The sequence below is a fragment of the Triticum aestivum genome, chromosome 6B (assembly GCF_018294505.1).
Source record: "Triticum aestivum cultivar Chinese Spring chromosome 6B, IWGSC CS RefSeq v2.1, whole genome shotgun sequence".
Classification (NCBI taxonomy): Eukaryota; Viridiplantae; Streptophyta; class Magnoliopsida; order Poales; family Poaceae; genus Triticum; species Triticum aestivum.
Genome location: NC_057810.1, coordinates 120,770,003 through 120,781,335, shown reverse-complemented (window position 1 = coordinate 120,781,335; position 11,333 = coordinate 120,770,003). Strand labels below are relative to the sequence as shown.

At 50.2% G+C, this 11,333-nt stretch overlaps 1 pseudogene; it reads right to left on the bottom strand.

Annotated features, from left to right (window-relative positions):
* Nucleotides 1-688: 688 nt before the first annotated feature.
* On the bottom strand, nt 689-11,130 carry LOC123133719 (uncharacterized; annotated as a pseudogene).
* Between the last annotated feature and the right edge of the window lie 203 nt (nt 11,131-11,333).

Below are 11,333 nucleotides of genomic sequence, written 5' to 3'. Positions count from 1 at the left end.
ATTACCGAGCAATAACTTGTCTCCGACTCAAAACACAGCTAACAGACAATGCACTCGCTTCTCTAAGATGAGGGGTTTTCGCTACCGCACCACCCAGCTGTAGTCGCTCTTCTTTGATCCAAGGCCTTCCTCGTCTTCACATGGCATCGCTGTTCCAAGCAAAGCAGACCAATAATAAGGATGGCGACAATTAACGGTGACAATATCAAAACAAGTGAAAAGACATCTGGTTGTACAACGAGGTCAGATGATTATCGCGCGGAAAGAAAACGTCAAAATGGTAAGAACTCTTCCAGAAATACAGATTGAATGCCAACTAAAACATACAGCATGGTCATGGAGGAGGGTGAAAGGAACATCAACCATGTACCTATTGCACAAGTTGTTAGATTATATTGTTATACCCTTGTCATATAAGAGCAAGAAGTTTGTAGCGATACATCTCAATCAGAAAAGATGCATAAACACAAGCATGCCAGTGTAAAACGTTTGATGCATAAACACAAGAATGCTTCCAGGAAAACCCCTTAACTCTATTATACGACAACATTTCGAAAACAAGGGTATAACAATCTGAGACATGGTATCTTGAGGATCACAGTTCAGAAGCAAACCCCCATTCCTCTAAATTTGCATACTTATTCCCAGTTCCTCCATTTTCCTTCTCAGCATGCCGACCAAGCACCCATATACAGGGGACACCCTCATCCTCCTATTATAAATGTTTCATCTATGCTTCTAATGCGACCACACAAAAACAAAATACAATAACATCACCCAAAGGCCAAAAGACAAACCTTGCAGGACCATCCTTGAGCGCATGGAATGTGGGAGGCCAAATCATCATACAAGGATGGAGACGACCCAACCGTCGATCCTCGCTTGTCATCTCATACACTTTACACAACTTCCTGCTCTTGATACCCACATAGACTAGGCATCGACCCATCCTCAAGAAAACAAACTCAGCATTTACCCCCACCTGATTTATCCACACCCAATCTATAAGATCGGGCATCCTCAATTTAGCATACATCTCACGCAAGCAAATGGTATCCACCAGCAACCAGTTGTCCTCTGTGCGCAGCCAGATGCAAAGTTGAAGCCCGTTCAAATGAATGAGATACACACCAGAATTATCATATGCCCGTGCCAACATGGTTCGTTTGTAACCAATAACCAACCCTTATGGGACCTGAAATGTGGAGAAACTTGAGGCTGTCAAATCCAACACAAGTATTTCAGTTTGGGTGGCCGCCATGTAGATTTTATTGTCAACAAGCAAAGAATTCAGTATCTGTGGCCGACAAGGAAGTTGTGTCGTTGGTGAGGTATGCAAGCACCAAACACCATCTTGCAACATATACACATACACCGTAGATTTTCTTCCATCATTAGAAAGTCCACTCTGCACACAGAAGTATGACAAGCTGTCACCTTCTTCTTCGAATTGGAATTTACAGAACTTGTAGAAATAGTCATCCTGGTGCCCGTAGCATGGGAATGGAGTTACGATAACCATGCCTCTTGCAGGGCAGAGCGGGTTGCGCACTATATGTATTGATCTGGGTTCTTCATCGCAGTTGTTAAATGTTTTGGTGAAGATGATGTCATTCCAGTCATCCAACATGAGTTTATGTGCATCCAGGCCGGAGCTTGCGCAGCTGATGGCTGCATCATTCTCTGGGGGCTGCGGTAGCATCGGCACAAAGCGTGAGCGGTTCGCCCTGGTCTTGAAATATACACCGAGGAGGCGGGGCGGGTGGAGCTTGCGGAAGCGGCGGAGGAAGGCAGGGTCAGAGGCATGAAAGAACCAACGTTTGCAGACGAGAGCAGCGCAGATGAGGGTGGTGGGGTAGCCGATTAGGTGGAGGATCTCGATGAGAAGGTTATTGAGGGAGTCCCGGACTAGGGGATGTCCGGATAGCCGAACTATCATCGTCGGCCGGACTCCAAGACTATGAAGATACAAGATTGAAGACTTCGTCCCGTGTCCGGATGGGACTTTCCTTGGCATGGAAGGCAAGCTTGGCGATACGGATATGTAGATCTCCTACCATTGTAACCGACTCTGTGTAACCCTAGCCCTCTCCGATGTCTATATAAACCGGATGGCTTTAGTCCGTAGGACGAACAACAATCATACCATAGGCTAGCTTCTAGGGTTTAGCCTCCTTGATCTCGTGGTAGATCTACTCTTGTAACACACATCATCAATATTAATCAAGTAGGACGTAGGGTTTTACCTCCATCAAGAGGGCCCAAACCTGGGTAAAACATCGTGTCCCTTGTCTCCTGTTACCATCCGCCTAGACGCACAGTTCAGGACCCCCTACCCGAGATCCGCCGGTTTTGACACCGACATTGGTGCTTCCATTGAGAGTTCCTCTGTGCCGTCGCCATCAGGAAGGATGCCTTTTCCCGTCTTTAAAGACGGCACCGTCGTCAAGGGAGCTTTGGCCGCCGGCCAGACTATCCGGCTAGGCGATTTTCTTATGACCGCCTGTTCGGCCACCGCTCCGACAATGACCTCTTAGGTCATTAAAAGCGATCTTCACGTCAGCTCGGAATTCGCCGAGCAGCTAGATCCGATTGAGCTCTCCTCCGTAAATGAGCTCTTGGATCGCATCGCCGCCCTGGGAGTCGCTACCGACTACGATCAGATTGGGCTTAAAACCGATCTGAGAGAAATTAACTCTCCCCAGGTTACCCACCACGTTGTTGTGGTAGAGGAACAATGCGGCGACTCTTCTTCTATGTTAAAAACCAACTATGTCCGGATTCCCGATCCCTCCATGCCGGATTCCCGCGGAGGGACGGACGCCAATCAAATACTGAACCTAAAGTCAGACATCGGACCAGATTTGTTGGAAAGCATCCAACAAACCAAGCTTCCAAATCCGGAAGCTTCTTGGCCTTTGAGCCTCAGATCGGGCGGGGTTCCGAACTTAATTCCACCCGCCCACCCAAACATAAGCGATCTATCTCAAATACGGCAAGAGCCCGATGAAACAGTACATCATTACTGGGCCAGATTCCTCCTGATTATGAACAGGATAAAGGACTGCCGTGAAGAAAGCACGATTTCAATTTCGTCAGTGACTAACTGCGCTGAAAATAAGACAGCCGCACTGGCCCTAGAGGCATTATCCGAAGCCCTAGCGGCAGAGGAACTAACTGCGCTGCGTTCCACGGTGGATAGGGACGATGTGATACTCGATAAGAGGTCCAAGTCCACCTCTTCTAAACCAGCAGACGAAATAGTCAAATTCCAGGTCCATCCGACGGACCCCACAAAGACGGCCTCCATTGGGGCACAATTAAATCCTGATGTAGAAGCCGCACTACGAGAATTCCTTTGGGAAAATTGGGACATTTTTGCCTGGCACCCTTCAGACATGCCAGGAATCCCACACAGGCTGGCAGAGCACAGCCTAAATATCCTAAAAGGATTCAAGCCAGTCAAACAAGCTCTTCGGCGATTTTCCGAACCCAAAAGAGAGGCAATGGGAGAGGAGCTAGCCAAACTCTTAGAAGCCGGATTCATCAGAGATATAAAACATCCGGACTGGCTAGCCAACCTAGTAATGGTACCAAAAAAGGACAAATTCTGGCGCCTTTGCGTCGATTTCAAAGACCTTAACAAGGCCTGTCCAAAGGACCCTTTCCCTCTCCCTCGCATCGACCAAATCATCGATGCTACCGCAGGGCACGATTCATTGTGCTTCCTCGACGCATACTCCGGATACCATCAAATCAAGATGGCGGAAAAAGACCAGGCCGCAACAGCATTCATTACTCCATATGGGCCATTCTGCTTCAACACAATGCCCTTCGGAGTCAAAAACGCCGGTGCAACATATCAGCGCATGATTCAGACATGTCTGGCTACCTAGATAGGCAAAACAGTAGAGGCATACGTAGACGATGTGGTCGTCAATACCAAACACGTCGAAACTCTAGTAGACGACTTGAGGGTGACATTCGACAACCTCTGAGCATATGACATTAAGCTCAACCCAGAAAAATGTGTCTTCGGAGTACCAGCTGGAAAGCTCTTGGGCTTCATTGTATCCAGTAGAGGAATTGAAGCAAACCCAGCCAAGATTCGAGCTCTGTCACCATTGGATATCCCAAAAGACCTCAAGCAAATACAAAAACTAACTGGATGCGTAGCGACTCTAAGCCGCTTCATCTCCCGTTTGGGAGAAAATGCACTGCCCCTCTATCGCCTCCTCCGGCGCACCGAGCACTTTGAATGGACGGATGCTGCCACGGCCGGACTCGAAGAAATCAAGGCCATACTGGCAACAATGTTATTATATATCGCAGCAACACATCAAGTTGTCAACACGGTACTCGTCGTCGAACGAGAAACAGAAGGGCACAGATTCCCTCTTCATAAACCAGTGTACTACGTATCCACTGTTAACTCCATGCAAGTCCCGGTACCCACATTATCAAAAGATAGCGTATGCGGTGTTCATGGCATCCCGGAAGCTGTGACACTACTTTCAAGAGTGTTCCAAACGGTGGCCTCCGAAGTACCTCTCAACGATATTATAAACAATCGCGACGCAACGGGCAGGATTGCAAAATGGGCCATTGAGCTCTTACCATTTGACATAACCTACAAACCACGGCGAGCTATAAAGTCGCAAGTTCTGGCTGACTTCGTCGCCGAATGGACCGAAGCCGAACTCCCTAAAGAGTACGGCGCGTACTCCAATTGGATCATGCATTTTGACGGCTCCAAGATGTTGGCTCGCTTGGGGGCTGGCGTCGTCTTGACGTCCCCAACCGGAGACACAGTCCAATATGTACTTCAAATAATGTACATGGACTCCAACAACGCAGCCGAATACGAGGCCCTTCTACATGGCCTCCGGATGGCAATCTCCATGGGCATTCAACACCTAGAGGTGCGCGGGGATTCAAACCTCGCAATATCCCAAGTAAATGGAGACTTTGACGCCAAAGATCTGAAAATGGCAGCCTACCGCAACGCCGTCCTAAAAATGTCAGCTCGGTTCGAAGGACTCGAATTCCACCATGTAGCCCGGGATAATAACCAGGCAGCAGACGTGTTGGCACGCATCGACGCAAAATGTGACGCCGTCCCTCCAAACATCTTCCTGGAACGGCTCTTTAAGCCATCCGTATTATGGGAAGAGGAGTCTGGATTCGGATCCAGCTGCATCACCTAACTCAGACCATTCTGACACAATCGGCGGCTCAGCCAATGAAATAACACCTTCAGCCCACGAAATAATGGTAGTAATTGCCCCGTGGATGGAACCATTCCTAGCCTACTTAATTAGGCAGGAACTTCCTGAAGACCAAAATGAGGCCCGCTGCATAGTTTGGCGATCTAAAGCCTACAAGGTCCATGAGGGAGAACTTTATAAGAAAAGTACAACCGGAGTCCTTCAAAGCTATATCTCCGAAGAGGAAGGGCGAAATCTCCTGGCTGAAATTCACGCCGGACTCGGCGGGCACCACGCTGCAGCCCGGGCCCTTGTAGGCAAGGCCTTCCGTACAGGATTTTATTGGCCGACAGCCCGGGCAGATGCTCAGGACTTAGTCCAACGATGCGTCGGTTGCCAGCTCTTTGCTAATCAGAGCCACATGCCACCCACCGCCCTCAAAACTATACCCATCACCTGGACGTTCGCGGTCTGGGGGCTTGACATGGTTGGACCCCTTAAAGGGGGAACCCACAAGCACAAATACTTATTGGTCATGGTGGACAAATTCACCAAATGGATAGAGGCCAAGCCGGTTAAAACGGCAGAATCTGGACCTGTGATAGACTTCATATCCGGGGTAGTACACCGTTTTGGCGTCCCCCACGGCATCATCACTGATAACGGCATGAATTTCACGGCCGACGAGGTTAAACTCTGGTGCAAAAACATGGGCATCAAGCTCGACTACGCTTCAGTCTACCACCCTCAAACTAACGGCCAAGTGGAACGAGCAAATGGTCTAATCATGAGCGGCATCAAACCCAGATTAGTGCGGTCCCTCACGGAATCTAACACGCACTAGGTAGAGGAGCTCGACTCCGTACTCTGGAGGCTGCGGACCACGCCAAACCGCACAACCGGATTCACACCATTTTTTATGGTATACGGCGCTGAGGCAGTTTTGCCCTGCAATATAATTCATGACTCACCTCGCGTGCGCATGTACGAGGAAAGAGAAGCCGAGTTAGATCGGCAGGACAGTTTGGATGCTTTAGAGGAGGAGCGCGACGTGGCAAAATCCCGTTCCACATTCTATCAACAGCAGGCTCGAAGATATCAAAGCAGAGAAGTACGGGCCAAAACTTACAATGTTGGCGAGCTAGTTCTACGCCTGCCGGACAAGAAAAAGGACAAACTTAAGCCCAAATGGGAAGGTCCCTTCATCATCGACCAAGTCCTTACCGGCGGTGCATACCGTCTACGCAACGCATCTGACAACCGACTCGAGCCAAACCCATGGAACACAGCCCGTCTCCGAAGATTTTACGCCTAGCGCCGGACTCAGGGTTCGTCTCCTTCCTCCGTCCACCTTTCATATTCTTTTGCTGTCTTTGTTTTCCCTCCTTTCTCCTCCCCCTTTTTTCAGTACAAACCTCTTGAGGGCTGATCTGCGCTTTGTTCGCACTCACTCGATGTGCTACTCGCACTCGTTATACCTAGGGGCTTCTTTAACAGAAGCTTATTTATATGGGCTTCATGCCCAACACATGTGTCACACTTCCGCATGTACCTTTTGATCACCATTGTATGCATCGATATGACTTAAGTTTTGGCCAAGCCGGGTTGCCTGGCTCCTGTGCTTACCCCTACGTTCCGGATTGTTCGGCTAGGAGGTAAAGGGAGCACCTCTGCGATTGTTACTGCCAGGTCAGCCGGATGTGTACCTCAGACTGGGTGAAGCCGAAGGCTAGCGTTCTTAAGGGAATATTCGGTCGGTGACCTGAAAGATGATTTATTACTTACTTATTTATCTGCCCCCAGATGCTTTTTCTGCTATTTTTGCAGTCCGGACATGCACTTTAGGGCATGCCTCCCAGGGAAAGGAACCCTTAACGGAACTATTCTCCCTGGAAGATGTTTCTTACTAACCATGTAATATAACATAGCTAGTTGGGCACTTGTCTGATAAAGCAATTATGACCCCTACGCCTTGTCTCCATGCATGCCCCGGTTCTTTTATAACCAAAAGGGTATTCGGACACACTCCAGACTGTTGGGTCCCGAGGTTGAAGCGAAAAGGTCCGCAAAGACAAACGATCTACAATCCGGCTAGAAGGCATTTTACATGTCATTTTAAAAATTACATCGTCACACTGACTGATTGTATTCCTCTTCAATCCCATCTAACAGGCTGTCTAATTTACAGTCCTGTTGGGAATATTTCGCGGCCAACTCTACTTGGCCGTACATCAGGCTCACAGGGATCTCCTTCCCATCGGCCCCCACAGGTCCGACCTCGGCCATGTGGTTTGGGTCAGCCTTCGGGTACCGCGTGTTTACCATGGCCCAGGCCTCCCTGGCGCCTTGACGGCAGGCCGATATCTTCCACAGACGGAGACACCGCCGTACTCCCTGAAGCTTCTCGGCAAGCCCTTCAAGACCCTCGGGTAGGGAGACGGAAGGCCATAAGGCCTGAACGACGCTGCTCATTGCCTGCCGAACACGTTCGTGCAGTTGCAGCAGCTCGGGAAGAGGGTCTCCCGTGGAACCAGGCATCTCCTCGGGCGGACGACCCGTGAGCACACCTACAGACACATTTCTGTCAATCGACTTCCTCGCCGAACTCTTATTTTCAAATGAGTTTGCTCAAGCACTTACTATAAATGCCGCGACGAAGCCGCCGATTCTCCTTTACGGAGTTAGACAGCTGGACCCGAACATCTTTTAGTTCTTCGCCCAGCTGGGTGTTGGCATCTTGGAGTTTATTCCTCTCCTGCTGCACCCTCATAAGCACCCTCCCGCCAGCCTTCACCTGGCGCAGTAGTTGTTGCATGTCCGGATCTAGTCCGGCACCCTTTGCAATATTATTGTCAGACTATACAAACACGCCACAAATTAATTCTCTTTTCAAAATATGAATTACCAGAGGGGGTCTCTGTGGCTCCCCCGGCAGCGGCCAGTGCGGCCTCAAGTTGGGCCTTGCATTCTTGGAGTTCCTGGGACAGGTGGGTATTCTTCTCTGTAAGATCCTACATAAACAAATGATCCTTAAATCAGTTAGTTTAACTATTTTAAGTCTCGGGGGCTACTGGTATATATAACTATTAAAATTCCTTACCCGTATGTCCTTTACATATTGCTCCGTGGCTCTGGTTAAACCATCTTGAGAAGCACGAAGGTGCACGTCTCCCGCATTAAAGGCATTCAACGCCTCTGGGGAGAAACACGCGTCATGAAGGACTGTCCGACGGCGCCTGTGATTCATGGCGCTCTCCACCTCAGACCTGGTGGTGGACAACCTGTCGGCATCCTCCGTTGGAGGAGCATCCGGCTCATGCCTTGCGCTCGCCTCCCCCTCCGGACCAGGCGTTGGAGCCTGGCTAGCGAAGGCTTGGTCGGCACCCTCTCCGGATTCAGTTCGGCGAGCGCTCTTTCTCTTGGAAGAATCATGAGCATTAATATGCTTCCCAGGAGTCTTTCCCTTAAAAGACAATGGTGCACTATACCTTTGCAGCGACGTTTCGATTCGCGCCGCACTCCTCTTCCGCCTGCTAGGCCGCACTGGCCTCGTTTGGTCAGTCGGCGCGGGCTCGGCTTCCCGCCGTAAAGGCACCTCCTGCGAAGCACCATTGATACACGGTGGTCAGAAATAAGCATTTAAAAAGTAACGGTGTCAGGACTTCGGTCGTACTCACCTGGGAAGCCAGACATAAACCGGGGTAGTCAGCCGTAATGGCGACTAAAGCATTGTCTATGCTGAGCTGGTGGAACACCCCGTCGATCAATTCCACCTTTATGTCCGGATCCTCTTCGGAGGCCGGATCAAGGGATCTTCCCGGATCCTCGGGTTGTGGAGTTGGGCTTTTTATGCCCTCCACATCCCGACGCAGTTCCTGCGTCGAAATCATAAAGTAAGACACTTATCTTTGAAAGCACGGATCAGATATATAAACGTCCGCTTACCCAGCTCCGAGGGTTATTCATGGAGAATCCATTCAATGGATTAGTGTGGAGGAAGTCCTCCTCCTCCCCCTTGTACAAGCCGGACAGGATCTTCACTAGATCGGCGGACGATCCCGGCCCCGTGCGGCCATGACGGGTGGCGTCATTCTCCCCGTTGAAATCCCACATGGGGTGGCCCCTATATTGGAGCGGCTGCACCCCTCGCATAATGCATGTGGCCATGACTCTGATCATGGTTAATCCGGAATGGGCTAGTAACCGTATCCGGCCCATCAGATAGTGGACGCTCCTGTCATCTTCCCGTTGAGGGCTCCGTGGGCGCCAACTCAGGCGTTTCTTCAGAGGAGCGTTGCTAAATTCCGGGAGGCCGATCCGAACTGGATCCGGTAACAGGGCGTCTTCCATATAGAACCACTCCGAAGGCCAGTCCTCGGACGCCTTCTTCGGGGTTCCGGATAGATATCCGGTCCCGGCGATGCGCCATATTTCGGCTCCGCCCACTTGATATATCGACCCCTCGTAAGAGCGGGGTACGAGGCAAAACAGCCTCTTCCACAGTGCAAAATGGGGCTCGATGCCCAAGAACATCTCACAAAGAGCTACGAAGCCCGTGATGTGCAAAATGGAGGCAGGCGTGAGGTGGTGAAGGTGGAGTCCATAGAACTCCAGGAGCCCCCGAAGAAACGGATGTATGGGAAATCCAAGTCCCCTTATTAAATAGGGGATGAAGCATACCCGCTCTCCTTTGGAGGGATTGGGGACACTCTCCACCTGCTTCCCACCCTTGTAGGTGGCCAGTCCGGCTCGAACCGGAACCATAAAGGCTGGGGGGAGATATCCCTCTGCCTGGAGCGTCACTAACTCGCTATGCGGGACTGAGCATCTCCTCCAATCTCCTGGCTAAGGATTGGGAGCGCGAGAAGAGGAGCCGCGTCGACTATCCATGATGGAATGGATTTTTAGTCAGATGCGCCTTGATGAGTACTTGCGGAAGGAGGATGGTGTGATTTGGATCTGGATCCTCGCCTCTCTTATAGGCAGCTTATTTGCGCAGCTAGGGGGTAAAACGTAAGAATACCCTGGCTTTTCACATTCGTACAACATGTGGAAGAAGGCCATTATTGGACGTGGAAGCCAAGGAGCGCAACATTTATGAAGCAACCGGACACTATCCGGCAAACATATGGAACATGAAGGAGAACCCGCCTTGCAAACGCCGAAGACAACTTACGCGCCGGACTCGTCGTCATTGAAGCCTGGTTCGGGGGCTACTGAGGGAGTCCCGGACTAGGGGGTGTCTGGATAGCCGAACTATCATCGTCGGCCGGACTCCAAGACTATGAAGATACAAGATTGAAGACTTCGTCCCGTGTCCGGATGGGACTTTCCTTGGCGTGGAAGGCAAGCTTGGCGATACGGATATGTAGATCTCCTACCATTGTAACCAACTTTGCGTAACCCTAGCCCTCTCCGGTGTCTATATAAATCGGATGGCTTTAGTCCGTAGGACGAACAACAATCATACCATAGGCTAGCTTCTAGGGTTTAGCCTCCTTGATCTCGTGGTAGATCTACTCTTGTAACACACATCATCAATATTAATCAAGCGGGACGTAGGGTTTTACCTCCATCAAGAGGGCCCGAACCTAGGTAAAACATCGTGTCCCTTGTCTCCTGTTACCATCCGCCTTGATGTACAGTTCGGGACCCCCTACCCGAGATCCGCCGGGTTTGACACCGACAGTTATCATCGTCAAGCACCTTGGACACGGGGTCAACAGGCATTGCAGATTGCCGCAGCCTCTTTCCATCCACACACACTGAGTTGGGAACGGGATCGAACCTGAAATAGCAGCAGCCACCCAAAAACAAATTGACATACAACATAACATTCACAAAGTTATGGAGAGAGAAGCTAGATGTTTTTTTGCGAAAGAGAAGCTGGATGTTACCAGTGGGGAATCTCAACCGGATTCATCGCCTATCTACCTCCCCTTATCTCAGCACCCGCTCTCCTCCCTCTACTCCATTGTTGCAGTGAGGGAAAGTTAGGGTTATGAGGGGAAATCAATCTAGGATTTTGCTCAAGGAAATAACATAAACAAATTATTACTAGGAGATGGAGGAGATGAAGGGAATGGGGTTTCCTAACCTCAAATATTTGGTTGCTGTCGGGGACGG